Here is a 22,981-nt window from a genome sequence, read left to right on the forward strand (position 1 = left end):
TATACTACAGGATCTGTATATAGGGGTGCTTCATTATACTACAGAGTCTGCCTATGGGTGCTGCCTTGTGCTATAGAGTCTGCCTATAGGGGATGCATTATACAGTATAGAGTTTGCCTATGGGGGGTGCATTATACAATATATAGTAGGCCTATGGGGAGTGCATAATACTATATGGAGGCTTATTGGGAGTGCATTATACTACATTTAGGACTATCTGGTGCATTATAGGCTATCTAGTGGGCCATCATACAGTATGGAGATTACAGTGAGGGGGCCATCGTACAGTGTGGGGATTATAGTGAGGGGGCCATCATACAGTGTTGGAGTCATCAAACAGTTTGGAGGCTGGTAGGGGGTCAGTATACTGTGTGGGTGGTACTATACAGTGAGGGGGCATTATACTGTGTATAAGAGAGCACCATACTGTGTATAGGAGAGCTGTACAGGGGGGGAGACTCGGGACATTATTAAATGTAAAGTGGGCAATTATTGTTATAGGGGAACTCAGGTTACTGTGACTTTCAAAGGGGCACACAGAGGGCATTATTACCTACTAGGGGGCAAAATATGGGCACTGTTTTCTAGGGCACTTGCACCCAGCATTACTATATTATATAGGTGTGCTTTAGAATTTAGAAGGCATAGAGAACCACACAGCAGGTGCACTAATAGGGACACATATGGCAGCAGCGGTTCAGTATCGGGGTATCAGGTGCAGTAATAGGGACACATACGGCAGCAGCGGCTCAGTATTGGGGTATCAGGTGCAGTAATAGGGACACATACGGCAGCAGCGGCTCAGTATTGGGGTATCAGGGGCAGTAATATGGACATACGGCAGCAGCGGCTCAGTATTGGGGTATCAGGTGCAGTAATAGGGACACATACAGTATATAATCAACCTGTGGTATAATCCTAATAATTGCCTGTATATACATCTAGGATTAAAATATAACTTTTACTGTAATCTCATTAAAAAAGAACAACACACAGTGCAACATAAATGCATAAACAAAGTGCAAGGTGCATTAGACATACACTAATAGTGATTTGCTCTTTAGATCAGCCTTTTGACCTAGTGCCTATGGCCAAATCCAATATTGAAAAGTACTAATCTCTAAATGGAGGTATCTACGGTAGCCTTCTAAAATATTTAGGTTATTAGTACCTTTTCACATAAAAAACTCCTAGGAGCATGGATACCTTCATATAGCGCAAAAACACATTGGAGTTTAACAACACTCTCGTTCTGGGTTTGAGACAGTAAATATCGCATATACCCTAGTGGATGTGATTACTCCTTGTTCCGGATTATTATCATACATCTGTTTTTTAACCACAAATAGGATTTAACCCCCAGTTACATGCGCTGTACATTCAATGGTCATCAGTTTAGGGGTTAACAGTGTGGATCAATGAATCCCCAAGCATCATCTATTTCAATGTGCAATATATCAAAAAGATGTGCTATACACAAGATGCTCATATTTAGGGGAACCCATCAATTAAAGGACTGTGACTGGCACACGTATATATGAAGCGATCTCACCTGCCTTGAGGTCCTATTTACCTTCTCTTTACAATTCAGCAAAATGGCAGTTGCAGATGGCTACCATTCTGATGAATTTGTGTGAAGCAATATGCTAAAAAATCCGTATTCTGCAAAATATTATTTTTTTTTTGTGTGTGTGTAAAATTCAAGGGCAATTCAGTTCCATTCCAACAAATTTTCTCATTTCCGACTCTTTCCTATCTCAGCTAATTTTCATTTTTATGCTTTCATTTTTACTTCCCTTTTTCCAAGCTATCATCAATCACTGCCGTTACCGGATATTTAATAAACCTTACACCCCTACCCCCATTTATAGAGCGGTCTTATCTTTTAAGCATTCTCTATACACTCACACCCAATATGTGACTCGTATTTCAGAAAGGGGTTAAAGACTAGAGATGAGCGAATTTGTTCGGATTTCAGCCCCGAATCTGAATTTTGACATATTCGGGCCATATTTGAACACTATTCATGCCGAATGTATGTCTTATGATCGGTTCCGAACATATTTGGCAATTTCTACTCCCATTGACTCTAATGATGTTCGGCTGTGTTTGATGAATATTGCAAAAACAATATTCGAATCCGATCATATTTGGAACCGAATTCAAAAGAATTCACTCATCTCTATTAAAGATGTGCAAAATTTACCTAACATTGTGTGTCATTTTCATAAACTAGGCAGCCACAAACAAAACTGACCTTAAAAGTTCTCAAGGTAATTTTTTGCTATCACTAGATGGTATAAAAGTGTACTAAATCATGCAAGGTCACAACTTCATGATATCACAACATGTGCCGTAATCTTGCTTTTACATGTGCAGAACCATCTTGGGTTTTATTAGAGCCAGAAGTACTGGCCTAGCATGAAAGGCTCGAGACTTTCCGCGCTCTCGGTGAACCAGATTAGTGATGGTGAAGAGCAGAGATGACCAATAAGATGAGCAGAAATATTTATTTTGTTTTTTAACATTTTGATTGCCATTTTTGGTTTAGAAAAATGGCAGTTAAATTCCATCATTTTACCCAGTCTACAGAGAAGCAATTTCTAAAAATTATGCATTTTGATGAGCACAATTTTTTGATTTATACCAATAGAATTTAGTTCCACTTGAATACTTTCCCTCATGTCTAGTAGGATACAATGTAGACATACAATCTACAGGAGAAGAAATACATAATTGTCAGATTGATGTTGTACAGTGCACAGCACCTTAGGCAGAGGCTTTGTGGAAGTATTATCCTTGGTTTACAAGCTGTCAGAACAGATGTCTAAACTTTTTGATAAAGGACTAGACAGAGACAGTGAAGATTCTAATCCACAGATAAAATTGACTAGATTGACAAAAACTTCACCACTGAGACCAGCCCTTCCTGGAAATGACTACGCTATCATAAATCACATTGATCCAATGTATATAAGCTGTTGAAGTCTCTCTCTATCCATGTTAGTGTGATGTAGTAAGACAGACTTAGCAGTACTCAAGCTACAGTACAGAGCCGAGCCTCCTGTTTTCCTTAGACCAGTCTATATAGCATTTTGCTATACCACTACACTTGTCAAATTACTGCATCAACGAGTTAATGATGATCTGACTAAAAGGCATTGACCAAAAAAAAAGTGTACTAAACAAAAGAAAAAGAAAAACGGTTTTCCAAAAATCCCAAAAATGTTTTTTCGCAGAGTAGAGAATGCTCTAAAATAATAGAAATATTGATAATCTACCAGTTACTCCAGTGCAGCTGCTATGGCGTTCGAAACTGGTCTTTCAGTGATAACATCTTGTCTATAATTTAGGTGACTATTGCAGCCAATTAATGGCCTCATCAGTCATATGCTGCAGATGCAAACATCACCAGTAAAATCAATAATTGTCTGTAGCAGTCATGCAACTAATTAATGGTTGGGCAATTAATTTTCCAGAGGGGCCACATGAGAGACCATGACTGTTGTGAAGGGCCGAACCAATAGGCTGAAATTAATTATGCTCAATATTAGCATTAAAATACTAATTATAATTATTACTTTATGTTAGTTGTATTAATTAATATTGAGCAGAATTTAGTATACTGACACCCCTACTATATGCCGTATGAGCCCACATACAGCCCACTATGTATAGTATGAATCCAAACACAGCCTCCTACATGGAGTATGAACCCCAAAAATGCCCCTATATGCAGTATGAGCCCCAAAATAGCCCCCTACATACAGTGTGAGCCCCACATAGCTTCCTATATACAGTGAGTCATCATATAGACCTCTATATATAGTATGAGCCATCACATAGTTCCCTATATACATTATAAGCCACTGCATAGCTCTCTATATACAGTATGAGCCCTCACATTGCCCCTATATACCATATAAGCCCTTGTATAACCTCTCTATATATAGTATGAGCCCTCACATAGTTCCCTATATACAGTATGAGCCACTGCATAGCTCTCTATATACAGTATAAGCCCTCACATTGCCCCTATATACCATATAAGACCTTACATAGCCTCTCTATATACAGTATAGTATGAGCCCTCACATAGGTCCCTATATACAGTATGAGCCCCTGCTTAGCTCTCTATATACAGTATGAGCCCTCACATTGCCCCTATATACAGTATTAGCCCTTACATAGCCTCTATATATATAGTGTAAGCCTCCCCATAGCCTCCTACATACATGCAGTATGAACCTGATATAGCCGTCAGACATCGTGTGTGCTGTCACACATGATGAGGATGCAGATAGCGCTGATATAGGGACTTGGGCGGCTAAGAGTATGGTGCTGCCTTTGGGCCACTTTTTTCAACTCTTTGGCTGTCTCAGTCCATGGGCTAAGCTGGAACAGCTAGGGAATTGTATGTGGCCCACAGGCCACACTTTGCCCAGTTCTAGACTTAGGGATGGGATGCTATCACTTCAGGACCACTGGAGCGGTGATGCTGGAGTTGCAAGGTATTCAGTTATTTTTTTTACATTCTCTTCTCTAGGTCAAATATTTTAAAATCATGAAAAAATAGCAATATATCTGAATTAATTATCTATGCATTAATCACTTCTGTATGAAATCTACACTAATTCACAAAACACCCTTTTTATACAGTCGTAATAATTCTGCTAATTTTGCTGAGCTCAACATTTTCCAAATGTTCATGTTCTGATGAACTTGAATGTAGGATGCTGTCATTTACAACCTAACATCTTATGTCAAAAGCCAAACCCTTTTTGTTTCCTGGTCCCTTCAGGCCACAGATACCATCTGTTGTTGGGATTATCTGATACTTCCATATACAAAAGGCCAATGGTTCAGGTAATTTTAAGGTTAATACATTTCAAGTCAGTGAGTCATAATGTACCTTCTGGAGCTTTTACAGTATGCCGATGGAGGCATTAATAAATTATCTACTGGAAGTCTGTGATTCAAAATGTCTTCTGAAGCTTAGATGAGATATTACTGGTGCAATCTTAGCATTTACAGTCATAATACAGACAGTAGAAGCAAAGCTGTACTAATGTTTAACTTTGTCAAATAATATTAAAGTTCTACATAGCCTTGCTAGCTTGTTTTTATATTGGAAAATTTCTGTAAGGCCTCATTCCCATGAGTGAATTTTATGCCTCAATTAGTTTTGCCTTTGAAGAACCTTGGCTATCTTTCCTGATGTGTATTTTAGTAATATGAGCAATTCCCTTTGTCAATAGGGTAAATCTTTTCACACTCTGCTACGTTCCATTTAGTGCGAACAGTAGGATGCACCCTATTGACAAGTTAAATGTTGACCAGATATCTAATTTATTTTTACATTTCCAGGAGCAAAAGGAAAGGAATAGCATAGTGCAGAATAGTAGGACAAGATGTTCGACAATACAAGAAAGCACCATAACAGGAATGTCAGGGCAGCTGACCACTTTAGATTTCTGAAACAACCTTCATGCTAGTCAATGGAGCCATACTTCTTCTCTAGGTCAATGGGTTATTTTCTCTATAAAAGTGAAAGAAGGATGAAAAGATATCAATCTAATCCTTCTATGTACCTGCAATATGGGAAGAAAAAAAAGGGTCTTAAAATCCTAATGTATTAACATATTTCCAGTCTATTTTCTATTAGAACTTTACTGTAATTTTCTCAGCTTAACTTCTTGACTATTTTGTAGTATTGACTTGGTTTGTCATGAAAAAAAATTCCATGTAATAACATTTTTTGTTGTTGCTGTGTAGCCATTATGCTTATTGGTAAATGTTAGATTGTTTTTATAAACTGTAACATTTTGGAAGAACTGCAAAGTACAAGAAGCCATTGTGATGATAGCATATTGCTAATAGGAGGAGATCCCCTACCTCATCCAGTGCAGCTGTTGGTTGGGGTCACTTCAGCTCGGAGGTTCCCTCTGTCTCATGCTAGCCCCGTCTCCTCTGATGATTTAATACCTGTTTTCAGAAGAGGTAGGGCCAGCAGGAGACAGAAGAAGCAGGCTCAGCTGCAGCTTAACCCCAAGGTTCAAGTCCTTCCAGCTACACCAAAGGAGGTAGGGACTGTTGAGAAGTCTTAAAAATAGCTAACAATATATTCCTTTTGTGTTTGTTATAATGATGATTATGGTCTTACTGCTAGGATGTTAAATAATACTAATAATTAATTAATAATCCTATTAAAATTATGTGAAGTCTTTTGTTTATGTGTCCTATAAATAAACAGAATTTTGTGTTGTCTTACTTGTTCCCACGTAAATAGCATGAAACGTACTGCATCATTGAGCCAAACCTTGACATTTTGCTTAGCTATCATTCTGCCTATAGACATACTTCCCATTATAGTACCATATTACTTTCTACTGTATAAGAAAACAAAGGCTGAAATATGGCCCAGTAATAGGAAAACTATGTATCAGTATATAATTGTTCTGTAATGGACTGCAAATTGTGTTCTAATGTAATACATTTGAAATGGACATACAGTAGGGAAATAAGTATTTGATCCTTTGCTGATTTTGTATGTTTTCCCACTGACAAAGACAAGAACAGTCTATTATTTTAAGGGTAGGGTAATTTTAACACTGAGAGATAGAATATCAAAAATAAAATCCAGAAAATCACATTGTTTAAATTATATAAATGTATTTGCATTTTGAAGTGAGAAATAAGTATTTGATCCCCTACCAACCATTAAGAGTTCTGGCTCCTACAGACCAGTTAGACGCTCCTAATCAACTCATTACCTGCATTAAAGACAGCTTTCTCACATAAATTCGGACAAACAATCGCACTCAGACAATGTATTCAGATTGCATCAGAAGTGTGAAGTATTTATTGAGTAACACCACAGTGGTCAATAGAGTTCTGAGGTAATGTTTCAATCCTTTGGGTCTTTATCAAACCTCACTTTATGAGTAGTGTTATGGAAATATTTGGGTTGGATAAATATATCCCTGTGTGTGCTGTGGCCGCTCCCAATAAGACTGAGTATTTTGAGCGCTCATCAAGCATGGACTGTACACAACTGTGACAGAACAACATTCCATCAATACTGGTACTTTATTGTACATACATAGTTTTATATTTTCACATAGAAAGGAGTGGTTAGGGGTTGTCAGGGGTGGTTAGTTAATTACCATATTGTCTAGCTCCTCTGTCATTGGTTATCTAAACATATATGGAATATTGTGATTAATGCTCATATGACTGCTGATTAAGCTGACTAAGCAACTAGAATTGAGCTCTCTGCATGTAGGACAGAGTTGAGACATCTGACACTGTTGGTCTGCCGTTTCAGCAAGATTCAGCTACATTCTAGGCATTATTTCAGACATCTGACCCAACTTCCGCTTTTGAGATGGAAAACCCCCATACAATCCGTCTGGCTTATATCAGTTCATTGTCAGCCATTTTAAGCCATTGATTATAATGTATATATTAGCTGTGAGTATATATGATTATAGAGGAGTATACATGCAAGTGAGATCTACATGATATATATATTTCTATCACAAGCCCCCCTTAGATATCACTTGCCCTAATCCTAGCCTCCTGTCCCAAAGTGCTGCAACTCTTTTGTGCTGTCGGCGAACTGACACAAGCCTAATGCCTGTGCCCCACTCCGTACAGACTTTTCGCAAATGGGCGGTCAGGAGATCTGTCCCTAACGGGGGTTCATTGCAATCAGTCTCTTAGTCAATAGCATGTGTAGTGAGCGATGTGTAGTCTTTATCAGGTAGGTCATCTTTTCGGTCAGGCCGAAACATCATTCTGGCTTGGGTGTCATCTTCTGGTAGGGGAGCTTTCTTGCCACGCGATGAGTGGATCCAAGTGGGTCTTCCCTCCAGTTTCACAGAGTTTGGTGTCATCAGCAGCACTTGAGCAGGACCATCAAATCTGGGATCGAGTGGTGTTCTCCTTACAAACTTTTTCACCAACACCCAGTCTCCTGGCTTCTAGGAGTGCATACCGGACACTGAATCTGGATCTGGCAATGAAGAAAAAAACTCGAGAATGGATGTTAGCAAGTTTCTTGGTGATTTCAATTACATAAGCAGACAAAGTATCATATTGCATAATCAGCTGCTGAGGGAAAGGATACCCCTAACCTAGGACTAGACCCAAACAAAATTTCATATGGTAACAGCTTTTCTGGGCCTCTGGGAGTGTGCCTAACACTGAGTAGTGTAATTGGGAGTGTGTAGGCCTAAGTCTGACCCTACTGCTGACTAGATCTCTCGTGTGAGCTTTGCTATGAATGCGGGTCCCTGGTCACTCTCTATCACTTCTGGGACCCCATAGCTGTATATCTCGTCTCTGAGAGTAGCTTCTTTTCAGTAGTCTCTGCTGACTGGTTCCTCACTCACTGGAAAGCTTCTGGCCATCCTGAGAACACGTCCACGACCACAAGGGCATATTCGAATCCTTCACTTGGCGGAATTTGGATGTGGTCTATCTGGATCCTCTGCGAGGGGTACGGTGGTCTGGCAAGATGATGTATGGGAACTTTCTCCATTCTTCCAGGGTTGCATTGGCCACAGGTCAGACAGCTGTTTATGAACTTGGCTGTTAGGGTGGAGATTTCTGGGGCGAACCAGTAAGCACCAATCGGATCATTCATCTGTGCCTTTAATCTGTGTGTGGGCCCATGTGCCCACTGGACCACGATAAGGTACATGCTTCGGGGTAAACAGGGTTTGTAGTCCATTGAGTATACCCTTCCTTCTTCATGTGTTGCTCACTTCCGCATCCAGCATTCCTTCTTGTCCTTTGGGGCTTGCTCTTGCAGCTTTTTTGAGCAGATCCCAGGATGTCATCTTGTCAGGTTTCCTGTCTTCAGCCGTCCTGTAGTAGCCGTCCGGCTCTACGACCTCTTCCACTTTTCCATATTGTCTTCCCTTGACTGCTTCTTTGGCTGCCATATCCGCCATGTTGTTGCCTTGGGCCTCTACTGTGTTTAGTTTTCCATGCGCTTTGACTTTTAGTACTGCCACCACTTTTGGAAGTTGAAGTGCGTTCAGCAGGTCCTTAATGGCTCCATGATGCTTCACAGTTGTTCCGCTTGCTGTGATGAAGTCCCTTGCAGCCCAGATGGGTCCGAAGTCGTGTGCCATGCCATTCGAGTACCTTGAATCGGTATACATTTTCTCAGTCTTGTCTCCCGCCATCTGGTAGGCCTTCATCAGCGCTATCAGTTCTGCTTCCTGGGCTGACAGACTGGGCGGCAGACTTCTGGACCACAGGATCTCTTGATTGCTGGTCACTGCCCATCCCGTGTGGAATCTTCCTTCATCATCTGCAAATCTGGAGCCATCCACATAGAGGATCAACTCTGGCTTGGTCAGTGGCTCTTCTGCCACCTTGGGTAGTCCTGCTGTTTCCTGTTGCATGATGCTGAAGCAATCATGGTCATCCGTCCGGAGCAAATTCAGATCCGTGCAGAAGGTATCATGCAGATTTTGATCAGACTTTTTATCTGAGGATCCGTATCTGTATCCCCCCTTGGGAGTGGGAGTAGAGTGGGCGGATTGAGGACTGTGTATCTGCAGTTGGTGACATTGTCGGGCAGGAGTAGAGAGCACTGGAGGCAAAGATGCCTGGCGGTGGAGAGATGTTTTGGCTGGGTTTGGTTGAGGATTGCTCAGATGTCATGCAGAGCCAGGATTTCCAATGGTTTTTTCCACTGATGTCAGTAGTCCTGTCCAGGAGGGTGTGTGCTGCAACTGCTGCTCTCAAGCGGGAGGAAGAGGCTCCCCTTGCAACTGGATCCAGGCGAGCTGAAAAGTAGTCCAAAAGTCTCTGCTTTCCCCCCTGAAGGTGCGTCAGGACTCCAGTAGCAAGGCCTTCTTTTCTCATCAAGTAGAGACGGAATGGCTTCTCGTAGTCAGATAGGCCTAGTGCTGGCGCTGAGACTACAGAACCTTTTAACTTCTTGAACGAACTGAAGGCCACATCTGTCTGGAGGAACGGGGTCACGCTGACGTATTCACACAGAGGCTGCATTAGGACGGAAGCATCAGGGATCCAGGCTCTGCAATACGAAACTAGACCAAGGAAGGCCTGTAGCACCTTTGGAGTTGTTGGAGGAACCATCTTCTCCACTGTGGTCTTCCGGTCATCTGTCAGGTGTTTCGCCTGGTGAGCAATACAGTGTCTCTGGAACGTAACTTGCTTCAGACACCACTGGACTTTGTTCTTTGAGATCTTGCAGTGCTGCTCCGCCAGGTAGAGTAGGAGATACAAGGAATGGGCTTTACACATGTCAAAGTCAACTGCACAAAGGAGTAGATTGTCCATGTATTGTAGCAGGGTTACTTCTGCTTGTTCTGTGACCCAGTTGGTGAGGACTGTGGACATTGCTTTGGTGAACTGTGAAGGGCTGTTCTGGGCCCACTGTGGCATCACTGTCCATGCGTGGTGTCCCCCCTGGTGCATTAAGGCAAACAGGAACTGGTCTTCCGGATGAAGGGGAACACTGGAGAAAACATTAGCCAGGTTGTTCACTGTGAACACTTTTGCTGTGGCAGGCACATTTGAGAGCAGAGTGTGCGGATTCGGCATAATTTCAGTTTCAAACACCGTGGCGTCATTCACAGCTCTCAGGTCATATACCATTCTGAACTTGGCTGGCTCTCCTTTTACAGTCTTTTTCTTGACGGGGAAAAGCAGGGTATTGCAAGGCGATGTGCGAGGAACAATGATTCCTATTTCCAGGTAGACCTTCAGTTGGTCAGAGGCAGCTTGACTCTAGGCCTGGCCCTTACGAGGGTATGGGGTACATGGCTTGAGTGACACCCGTACTGGGGCAACTTGAGGTTTTCTCATGTGCTGGGGTCCCTTAGACCATAGACTTTCTGGTACTACCGTGTTTCCCCGATAGTAAGACAGCATCTTACTTTCTTTTACCACTCAAAAGTCCCACTATGTCTTACTTTCGGGGGGGTGTCTTACATTGGGAAAAAAACCTGTGTGGTCGCTGGAGAGCTGTCACACAGACAGCTCTCCAGTGACCAACTATGCGAAGTCCCCTGGTAACCAGGGTAAACATCAGGTTACTAAGCGCAGGGCCGCGCTTAGTAACCCGATGTTTACCCTGGTTACCAGTGTAAATGTAAAAAAAAAAAGAAAAAAAAGTGAGGTGTCATATCTTGTTTTTTCCAGAGGTGATTTTGGAGTTTTTGGGCTGTCGGGACAGAATACAGTGGCTCTTCCTTTGCCTTTTGGTGTTTTTAATCCTTCCATCTCCAAGTTCTAATCGTCGCTCCACCGGAGGGCGCCCCAGTGCAGGCTGCAGTAGGCCGGCTCTGGCGGCGGGTCCATGCCGGGTGGAGTAGATGAAGCTGGCCGCTGCTTGCTGCTCCGGAGCGCACAGTCCGTGCGGGGGATGGTGCACTGGGCCGGGGGAGGACAGGACGTGCAGGTATCCGCCGCCTCCTGCGCCAACCACAGCGCCGCCCCCGGCCACGAACCCCCCGGAGAAGCTGGAGCATTTGTCGGGGAGCAGCAGCTGGTCGTGCCCGAGGTGGCTTCCCTTTCTCATGGTACGGAGCCGCCGCCTTCTCCGCTCTCCTCCTTGTGAGGCGGATTGTACGGCTGTGTGTGCTCGGGCCCCAGCTTCGACCTTCGCGCGTAAACCGCATCCCTTCATTCATTGTCAGCTGACCTGGAGCCATTTTTCAGCCGCGGCGGTGGCAGGGAGGTCGGAGCTGGGGCCCGACCACACACAGCCGTACAATCCGCCTCCATCTGCCTCCCCCGGTGCTCGATAGCCCTCCGACGAGCTCACCTCAGCACCTGCTCTAACTGCAGCCCCGGCTATTTGTAGGGTGCAGGCCGGGCAGTGCGGATTACTGGGGTCACAAGGAGGAGAGCGGAGAAGGCGGCGGCTCCGTACCATGAGAAAGGGAAGCCACCTCGGGCACGACCAGCTGCTGCTCCCCGACAAATGCTCCAGCTTCTCCGGGGGGGTTCGTGGCCGGCGCTGTGGTTGGCGCAGGAGGCAGCGGATACCTGCACGTCCTGTCCTCCCCCGGCCCGGTGCACCATCCCCCGCATGGACTGTGCGCTCCGGAGCAGCAAGCAGCGGCCAGCTTCATCTACTCCACCCGGCATGGACCCACCGCCAGAGCCGGCCTACTGCAGCCTGCACTGGGGCGCCCTCTGGCGAAGCGACGATTAGAACTTGGAGATGGAAGGATTAAAAACATCAAAAGGCAAAGGAAGAGCCACTGTATTCTGTCCCGACAGCCCAAAAACTCCAAAATCACCTCTGGAAAAAACAAGATATGACACCTCACTTTTTGTTTTTTAACATTTACACTGGTAACCAGGGTAAACATCGGGTTACTAAGAGCGGCCCTGCGCTTAGTAACCCGATGTTTACCCTGGTTACCAGTGGCTGAATCGTCCGCATCCCGCAGTTAATGCAGCAAAAGGTACCGGTACGGCTTATATTTTTACAACGTACAGTACTATGTCTTACTTTCAGGGGTGCGTCTTACATTAGCCGACCCCGCTAAAACCCCCACTACGTCTTACTATCGGGGGTGTCTTACTATCGGGGAAACACGGTACATCCAGTACCTCCTTGGGTAGGCCTCATCGATTGTTTAATGTTCTTGTAGGGCCGCCAGCATGACTCTTCTCGGGTCAGAGATGAAGAAAGTGTCACTGTCCCATCTTCCTGGAACACTGTGGTTGCCTTCAGCTTCTGCAGTAGGTTCGCTCCCAGCAGGTTGAGTGGCAGGTCCTTTACACCACAAACTGGGACAGGATAGAGTGTCCTGGCTGAGTGCACATGCTCAGTGGCTTTGTAAGCTGAGAATGTCTGACTTGACCATCAATGCCCATGCGAGACACAGAGGATTCTGATAGGCAGGTGGGATCAGCGAGTTCCACAGGTGTCATCACACTTCTGGCTGCACCACTTTGGATCTGACAACGCCATCCACTTTAAGGGTAATTTAAGGTATTGGTCTTACAGATGAAGTTTTACATGTCAGGAGCGTAGTGTCTTGCGGACCTGGCTTGCTTGCCTCTGTCCTATGGACAGGGTACTTCACTGCTTTCTGCACTTCTTCCTTGACCTGTTTCTCTGGACCAACTCTTGGGTTGCATGGGTCCAGTCTCTTCGGGGGCGTGGGTGCTTTGCACTGGTTCTGGTAATGGACAAACTTGCCACAGATGTAACACTTGACACTTCTTCTGTCTTTGTAGGGTGGTTGCGCTTCCAGGTTAGTAGTCACCATGAGAGGGGCCGTCCTCTGCAATCCTGGTTGGGACTCGGTCCCTTTGGCTACTGTGGACAATGGCATGATGGGCACTGTAGCGGCAGCGGGGTCCGGCCTGCTGATTGAAGCTGCGGTGGTAAGATGGGGCCTGCAGGTGCATTCGTGGCGAGGCCCGGGGGTGCCAGGAGACCGGCGGCTGCATCCAACCCAAGGTCTTGGGGCATTACAGGGGCTGCAGTTGCATCTGCCGTCACTTCTTACCCCTGGTCTGACATAGCTTCTCCCCTTTGCTAACCTTATTGAGGTCGGTGTCTCCTCTCTGGAGTCTGCAGCGGTTCTTCCGGTGTGTTGATCGGCACTTTGCAGCATCTTCACCTCTGGCTTCCCTTCTGGCGTTCTCAGCAGCACAGCACCCTTTTCCTTCTTTGCGCTCTTTGTGGTGCTATAATGGCGGCAGTTTTGGTGACAATCGGCAAAAAACAGTCTCCTAGGCGCACATAAAACTTTTTTTCTGGGTCAGTCCACTGCTATTGACCTGTTCCTAGGCCTAGCCACTATCAGTGGTTTCCTGATTGGCTGTCTCAGTCCATGCACAAAGACCTGTGCCAACATTTGCCTGTGTATCTGGTCTTGAATGGTGAAGCCCAAGTCTTGGAATACTTGCATTACTCTGCCATGAAACTTCTTTACAGACTCTGTCTTATCTTGGCTCTTGGTTTTGGCTTGTCCTGCCAATCTGCCTTTGGCCCACTCTCTGAGCTGTTATATTAGCTGTGGCCCTGACTCCCAAGCATGTACATCTAATTCTGCTGGAAGTTTGAATTGTTCCTTCATGATTGGCCAGAGTGCATCACCTGCTTCTATTTCCATTCATGGCCCAGAGATCATTCCAGGTGGCTGCATATGTTTGCTACTTCTGCTACTTTCTTCGGTAAAATGGCATGGGATGCATCCCTGGGTCTGGAAGATTGTCACCTGACTTGAAGTGCAGTGCACATAGTGTAATGGTGGTGCCTCTATCTGCCCCTGCATTCTTGGTGCCTGTGGGTTTCTTTTCCTAGTACTGGACAGCATGTATGATGTTCCCTCTTCATCTTCATCAGAGGAATAGTTGTGATAGCTTGTACTGGGGTCATACACTGACTGATATTGGACTTAGAAGTTGTTTTTTTATGTGAGGATGTCTCCCCCCTTGTTGAAGCTATGATGGATTAGGCTTATAGTTCTATGTTGGTGTGAATGTAGGCAGCTCTGACCGGTGCTGAAGTTGTACCTTAAGGGTTACAATATTGTTTGACAGTGAAATGAGGTAACGGAGGATCTGTCAGTGAGCTCGTTCTGATATCATTCCTCCCCCTTCTGCACCCAGGGCTGAGCTGTCTGCTGCCTGATACGTCTGGGGGTTGCCTACTGCATTGTGTGTAGTGGGATTTTCACTTTCTTTCCCCGATATCACAACTGGCAATGGCTGGTTTGTGCCAGGGGCATAGAGGGAAACCTTGTGCTGTAAGCACCATATTGTTTGAATTGGGCATTGGCCCAGCCGGCAACGAAGAGGAAAAAAGAGGAAGAAGAAGGAGGAGGGGTTGATGAGTGAGACAAAGGAATAGTAGGAGGGGAGAGAGGATGTGGACAAGAGGGAGGAGAAGATGGGAGGTGTGGAGAAGGAGGAGTGGAGATGGGTGAGGAGAGATGGGTGTGGAGAAGGAAAAGAAGGAGGAGAAAGGTGTGGTGGGGGAGTGGAGAAGGAGGGAGGAGAAGATGGAGGGTATGGAGGAGAGAGATAGAGAGGGGGAGAGAGAGAGAGAAGTGTGGAGGAAGAGGAGAGGAAAGGAGAGAGAGAGAGAAGAATGCGGAGAGAAAAGACTGACAGAGAAAAAGGAGGATAGAGGAGAACAACAAGAATAATAGAGAGGAGCAATTATGCCTTCTCCCTGTAGGGAGAGACCACACCACATACTGTGCAAAAATAACTACCTATACCATGGATTCTGCTAAAAGCAGACTGCGCAGATTCTCCCGTCTCATACCCACAAAAATCACTTCCTGGTTTGCTCACATAACTTTCTGTACCACCTAAACGATGTAAGCTCTGCTGCTACTTCATACCATGTATTGGCATTCAGCAATCTAACATCAGCTAACTTCCCCCATTTTCCTTTCTACGTCATGCCACTCCGCAGCTTGAAGTCTGCCATTCTAATGAATTTTCACGTACTTTATACCTTTCAAAATCTTCACATACTTAACACCTTCGTGTTCTGCCACTATCTAGGGGCTGTTTGCTCATCAGGAAATAAAAGACTCTCCTGTTGCTCGGCCACTCTATTCCCCATGGCAAAAGCAAAAAATGAAAAACACACAAAGATGAAAAAAAGAAAACAGTACTAAAAAAAACTTCTGAAAATGAGTATATAAAACTCTAAGAAAAACCCAAAACGATAAGAAAAACAGTCAAAAGCTTAGTTCACAACCAAAAACTCAAAATTTTGATACAAAAGGAAAGAAAAAAAAACTTTTTCCCAAAAAAAAGTAAAAAGGTAAAGAGATTGAAGATTGAGGAAAACTTAATTAAAAAACTTTAAAATGCCGCAAAAAGAAAAAGACCCTTTAAGAGAGTAAAAAAAATTAAAAATTAAAACGGCTTTTCTCTTCTCCTTTTTTCTTTTAGAATCTCTGCGCTCAAATACAGTCAGAGACACACTTCCTCTTTTTATTCCGTATGCTATTGCAATAATATCAAATGTCACTAAAATCACGTATCTGAAAACACGTATGTCGCACCAAAAATGATAGATACAATCACTTCTTCACAAATAGCTACACATAGCTAGCATTGCAGCTGAAAACAGCCAGAAAAAAAACCCCAGATGTGACAGTGTGATTTACAATGCATATCTCTCCTTCAGCAGCCGAAAAAGAGGAAGTTCAAGAGAGAAGAGAAAAAAAAACAAAACTTTCTCTTACTATTTCATGCTTCTTAAAGAAGCAACACTTGACAGACAGAAACAGATAGACAATCCGAGAGATGCCCTTTTAAATTCTGTGACACGTGAGGTTGCGCTGGGAACAGACAACTATCAATCGCACTGGCACGCATCTGCGCCCGGGCCGCCTGAGTGCGTGAGAAGCACAACAAGCGGGAAATCTACCACCCCGGTCCGGACGTCCTAACTGGATCGCTGGCACTACGGGAATCTGCAGTAGCCCTCTAAGTTATCACTACCCGTGCCTGGAACATGGGACTGCCCCAGGATTACCTGTCCTTCCTATGCACGGGAATCCTGCAATAACTTATCGAGCGATTTGACCTCCTGCGGTCTGTTACCCAGCCACCAAAAACAAGTCACTTTTCCTTCCTCTCCCGGATTTTACACAAACACAGAACACATACACGGCACACAGCAGACACCTCCCAGGGTTAGGATTCGGCTCCGGACTTTTTACACTACCTGGGTGGTGACCACACCTGACCGGCAAGAGGCATAGACCCGGACTGGGCACAGGGGACTTTCATGCAAGATGATAACATTTTCTTACCTTATGGAGCTGCGCAGTCTCCATCCCCTGAACCAAGGCCACGGCCAAAACCTCCATGTCTCCGGTCAGAAGGATCCCGTGCGTTTCATCCATGCCTCGCTGTTGGGGGCGCCATTATGTTATGGAAATATTTGGGTTGGATAAATATATCCCTGTGTGTGCTGTGGCCGCTCCCAATAAGACTGAGTATTTTGAGCGCTCATCAAGAATGGACTGTACACAACTGTGACAGAACAACATTCCATCAATACTGGTACTTTATTGTACATACATAGTTTTATATTTTCACATAGAAAGGAGTGGTTAGGGGTTGTCAGGGGTGGTTAGTTAATTACCATATTGTCTAGCTCCTCTGTCATTGGTTATCTAAACATATATGGAATATTGTGATTAATGCTCATATGACTGCTGATTAAGCTGACTAAGCAACTAGAATTGAGCTCTCTGCATGTAGGACAGAGTTGAGACATCTGACACTGTTGGTCTGCCGTTTCAGCAAGATTCAGCTATATTCTAGGCATTATTTCAGACATCTGACCCAACTTCCGCTTTTGAGATGGAAAACCCCCATACAATCCGTCTGGCTTATATCAGTTCATTGTCAGCCATTTTAAGCCATTGATTATAATGTATATATTAGCTGTGAGTATATGAGTATATATGATTATAGAGGAGTATACATGCAAGTGAGATCTACATGATATATATATTTCTATCACAGTAGAGAATGATAGAAGAGAGGGGAGGACACTTGTCCAATGGATGGAGGCAGAAGCTCCACAAAGTATCCAAGAAAGCTGGGAAGTGCGGGGGTCCGGTACAGCAGGGACAGGGAGCATCGTCCCTAGAGGCACTGTGGGTCCAGCAGGAGGGAGGAAGACACTACCACCTTCCTCCCTCCTGCTGGACCCACAGTGCCTCTAGGGATGCTGCTCCCTGTCCCTGCCGTACCGGACCCCCGCACTTCCCAGCTTTCTTGGATACTTTGTGGAGCCTCTGCCTCCATCCATTGGACAAGTGTCCTCCCCTCTCTTCTATCATTCTCTACTCATAAAGTGAGGTTTGATAAAGACCCAAAGAGTTGAAACATTACCTAAGAACTCTATTGACCACTGTGGTGTTACTCAATAAATACTTCACACTTGTGATGCAATCTGAATACATTGTCTGAGTGCAGTTGTTTGTCCGAATTTATGAATTCACTGGATCCATTTCAGGTTCAGCCTGCACCAGCTTCACTCCTACAGAGTGTACACCTTTCCCATTAAATCAGCTTTCTCACATAGTCACCTTCATAAAAGACTTCTGTCCACAGACTAATCAATCAAATCAATTGACTAATCAATCAGACTCTAACACCGACAACATAGGCAAGACCAAAAAGCTAAGGATGTCAGGGAAAAGACCATAGACCTGAACAAAGCTGGAATGGGCTACAAAACCATAAGTAAGACCATGGATGAGAAGGAGACAACTGTTGGTGCAATAGTAAGAAAATGGAAGAAATACAAAATGTCTGTCAATCAACATCGATCTGGAGCACCATGCAAAATCTCACCTCGTGGGTAGTGGACCAAAATTCCTCCTGACATGTGCACAAACCTCATCATCAACTGCAAAAAAATCTCACTGCTGTGCTTGCCATCAAGGGTTTTGCCACCAAATATTAAGTCTTGTTTGCCAGAGGGATCAAATACTTATTTCTCACTGCAGAATACAAATAAATTTGTATAATTTATACAATGTGATTTTTTTTATTTTATTTGTGATATTCTATCTCTCAATGTTAAAATTACCCTACCCTTAAAATTATAGATTGTTCATGTCTTTGTCAGTGGGCAAACTAACAAAATCAGCAAGGGATCAAATAGTTATTTCCCCCACTGTATACTTTTCTTCATAAATGCATAATCTCGTAACATGTTATGTCATATACTGTATCAACTGGATAGATGAGAAATGTATGATCACTGGAATGACAGCTACTTAGACCACCACAATCCTGAAAATGGTGGATCCGTATCCCCTTGTGTGAAAGCAGCAGTACTGAGACTATGAAGACACCACTAAATGAAGCAGTAGTAAGACTTACTCGATATCGCTACACACGCATAGGATTTTGGAACATCCATTCTCTAGATCATTGAGGCTCCCATTGGTAGCTCTCCATCGATCATACATTTATCACCTAGCCTGTAAATAGGTGATAAATGCTGTTTATAGGACAACTCCTACTCCTTGAATATGGTGCCATTTCCAATGCAAGGTTAGATATTAGAATTGCAATGAGTTATACTAAATGAACCTCCAACAAGCAGAAAATAATTGCTTCATTATACAAATAGTGCTACACTTAACAAAAGCTAAATATGTCTTCTTAGTTTTGTCTCAGGTGAATAGTTAGCAATTTTATAAAACATATTGTGGTCAACCTTCATTTAGCCCAGATGAGTTTTCCATGGCATATAAATATTCTGTTAAACAAATCAATAAGTAATGTTTAAGTAGTTTTTTATTCAATCTCCTACACGCTATTTGAATGCTATTTTCATTCACCAGGCAGACAATCACAATTATAGCTGTGACCATTTCAAAGGAAGAATAATTGTAAGAAAAATCTGTAGTCATTGTCTGATTGAAAGTCATAATATTAAAAGCAAAATTTTAATTGCAAGGCCTCTGTTCCATCATCCAAGTGATTGATACATTTTGCATAAAGTGAATTTAATTAGAAATACATTTTTAAGCAAAATGAAGAAAACAAATCCTTGTAATTCCATGAAATTGATTTTTGAATGTGGTTCATAGGGATTTAAAGCACATTAGTGGAATATAGTTTGTGAGGCAGAAGTGCTGGTCGATACAGGATAAAAGACACGTAGAGGAGAGATCATTTTTTTGCAAGAAATTTGGAATTGTTTAATGATCAGTAGGAGGCTTTAATTCTTTTCAGATTTATAGTGGAAGTGATTATGTGCTACAAAAGTTAAAAGTGGAGATGGAGTGAGGAAATAGAGAGTCAGCAAAATGATGACGTTATGCTGCTGTGCTGCCTTCTAGTATATTTTCTAGCTCATCCCAATTCTGAATCCACAGCTACACTGCCCAGTACTGCAGTATGGTGAACTTCATAGTTCGGATGGTTCAGAAACTCCTCTTCTCTGTGTGTGCAGTAGATTGAAGACATCATGACAGCTTTTCTCCACTATCTATACAGAGAATTAAAGATGAAGCCTGCAGAGAGAAAGCTGGTCAGAAACAATATTATTCCACACATGTACACTCATGACAGTTTGCTATAAAAATTACTCTGTAAGGTTCCTCAAACGCTATCTCTAAATAGCCAATTAATGGCCAATTAATTTGCAAAAATATATATTATATACTGTATATGTGTATATACACGGTGGTGTGAAAAAATGTTTGCACCCTTCCTCATTTCCTATTCTTTTGCATGTTCGTCACACTTAAGTGTTTCAGATCACCAAACAAATTTTAATATTAGACAAAGATAACACAAGTAAACACAAAATGCAGTTTTTAAATTGAGATCTTTATTAAGGAAAAAGAAATCCAAACCTGCAAGGCCCTGTTTGAAAAAGTTATTCCCCCCAACCCCTTAAAGCATTAATTAACTGTGGTTTATCACATCTTTGGGCAGCTGAGTTCAAATTTCTTAGCCACACCCAGGCCTGGTTTCTGCCATGCCTGTTCTCAATCAAGAAATTGCTTCAATAACAAAATAAAGTAGACCAAAAGAGCGTCAAAAGCTAGATATCTTGCCGCTTATTCAAAGAAACTCTTGAACAAATGAGAAATAAAGTTACTGAGTTCTATCATTCTGGCAAAGGTTTTAAATCTATTTCTAAAGTTTTGGGTTTTTAGAGAACCACAGTGAGAGCCAATATCCACAAATAGCAAAAACATGGAATAGGAGTGGCCGGCCAACCAAAATTACCACAAGAGCACAGCGATGACTCATCAAAGAAGGCACAAAAGACCCCACAACAATATCCAAAGAACAGCAGGCCTCACTTGCATCAGGTAAAGTCATGACTCCACCATAAGAGACTGGGAAAAGTTCCAAGATGAAAACCATTGCTGAGCAATAAGAAAAAAAGGCTCATGTCAGTTTTGCCAGGAAACGTCTTGATGATCCCCAAGAGTTTTGGGAAAATACTCTGTGGACTGACAAGACAAAAGTTGAACTTTATGGATGGACCTGGCAGACTTGCTGTGGTAATTGGAACCATGAATTCTCCTATCAAAACATCCTGAAGGAGAATGCCTGTCCATTTGTTTGTGACCTCAAGCTGAAGCGCACTTGTGTTATGCAGCAAGACAATGATCCAAAACTCACCAGCAAGTTCACCTCTTAACGACTTAAGAAAAACTAAATTAAGACTTTGGAGTGGTCTAGTCAAAGTCCTGACCTTAATCCAATTGAGATGCTTTGGCATGACCTTAAAAAATCGAATCATGCTCAAAAACCCTCCAATGTGACTGAATTACAACAATTCTACAAAGATGAGTGGGCCAAAATTCCTCCAAAGCGTTGTAAAAAACTCATTGCCAGTTATCGCAAGCGCTTGATTGCAGTTGTTGCTGATAAGGATGGCCCAACCAGTTATTCGGTATAGGTGGCAATCACTTTTTCACACAAGACCCTGTAAGTTTGGATTTTTTTTCCTTTAATAATAAAGACCTTCATTTCAAAACTACATTTCATGATTACTTGTGTTATCTTTGTCTAATATTTAAATTTGCTTGGTGATCTGAAACATTTAAGTGTTAAAGACATGAAAGAGAATAGCAAATCAGGAAGGGGCAAAAACTTTTTCACACAACTGTATATATATAGAGACAGAGATGTAGATAGATACTACTGACGAGAAATAACTATACAGTGCATTGCAACACTAAGGACTAAAACTAATGAGATCATGTAAATTACAGCATTGATAGACATGTTAATGATATGCAAATGAGGAAAAATGAAAATGTTCCAAAATCTTGATTTATTCAAGACTACACACACTTATACAACATGGCATAGTATCAATGAGGTTAAAGAAGCACTGCCATCAAAATTTTAATCCTCTTGATATATTGCAATAATCATATTATATAGCACTGTATATTCACAATTGCTCATTTTGTCTGTCTGCTCACTTAATTCTTCTGTTCTCCATTAGGTCTAGGGCATCGCGTAATTAAAAGCTGACTACCTGAATCCCTCTAAACTCTTTGTAGAAACAGGAGGTCTATTTTCCCTATATGAGTCATGAGTCACTGCAAAAGTCCCTGACAGGGGGAAGAGGGAGCGGCTGTGTCAGGAGATGAAGAGGGGAATGATAAATACAGGGAATAGAGACTTGCCTGCAACGTCTGCGGACTTTTCACCCATTGAGCACAGCTGGGATTTCATTGGTCGGCAATTGAAATGGGAGCAACCATCAGTAGATATTGTTTATTTGCGTGTCCAAGTGCATTCAGTATGGCAGAACATTCCTCAATAACCAATAATAACATCAATTAAAGTAGCCAAGGCATGTAATTATTTGTATTACTGCTCATGTAGCTTAGGCACAATACTGAATAAGTCAATATGTTTTGAAAATTTTGTTTTCATTTTTTTCATCATTTGCAAGTCTGTTGATGCTATGATTTACACAATTTTATGACTTTTCCTTCTTGGAATTATAGTACACTGTACAGCTATATATCATCAGTAGTCTCTTTCTCTCTATATATATATACATATATATACTGTATATAAGTTTTTTCTTGGGATATAGCATAACTACAAAATTTTGTAGCTCCAGATGCTTCAAATAGTGTGGGAAGAAACACAAATCACCTAAGAACTTCCTTTGCCCTTCACCTGTAAAAACAGGAGTTATAAATTAGGTTTTCAATGAACTGTTCTCAAAGATGATTTACTTCCATTCATGTTTTAAACCTAAACCTCCTACAGGCTTGTGAGATCTTCCTGTTCCATTTGCTCCTAGGGTATTACCAAAAATGCCCTTCTTGATAATGATGTGGTTGACAGTTCTCCAATATTCCACAAATCATATATCCACAAATGCTATTAAGTTTTAATTCTCTTTAAGGAACAATTGAAAAAAAGTTGTAATTACATAGATCTGAAGAAAATAGTTTATTAATGAGGTTGTTGG

The 22,981-nt window shown here is 42.6% G+C and overlaps 1 protein-coding gene and 1 long non-coding RNA gene across 4 annotated transcripts in view; one reads left to right on the plus strand and one right to left on the minus strand.

Annotated features, from left to right (window-relative positions):
- The window catches only part of NRG1 (neuregulin 1), a 1,056,081-nt gene that overhangs the window by 656,140 nt on the left and 376,960 nt on the right, over positions 1–22,981 (plus strand). The window lies entirely within an intron of this gene.
- LOC143769304 (uncharacterized) overlaps positions 19,333–22,981 on the minus strand; it is a 108,178-nt gene continuing 104,529 nt past the window's right edge. The window contains exon 3 of the long non-coding RNA XR_013214361.1: positions 19,333–20,033. This is a non-coding gene — a long non-coding RNA (uncharacterized LOC143769304). The remainder of the gene's footprint in view (positions 20,034–22,981) is intronic.

This window comes from Ranitomeya variabilis, chromosome 1 (genome assembly GCF_051348905.1).
Source record: "Ranitomeya variabilis isolate aRanVar5 chromosome 1, aRanVar5.hap1, whole genome shotgun sequence".
Taxonomy (NCBI): Eukaryota; Metazoa; Chordata; class Amphibia; order Anura; family Dendrobatidae; genus Ranitomeya; species Ranitomeya variabilis.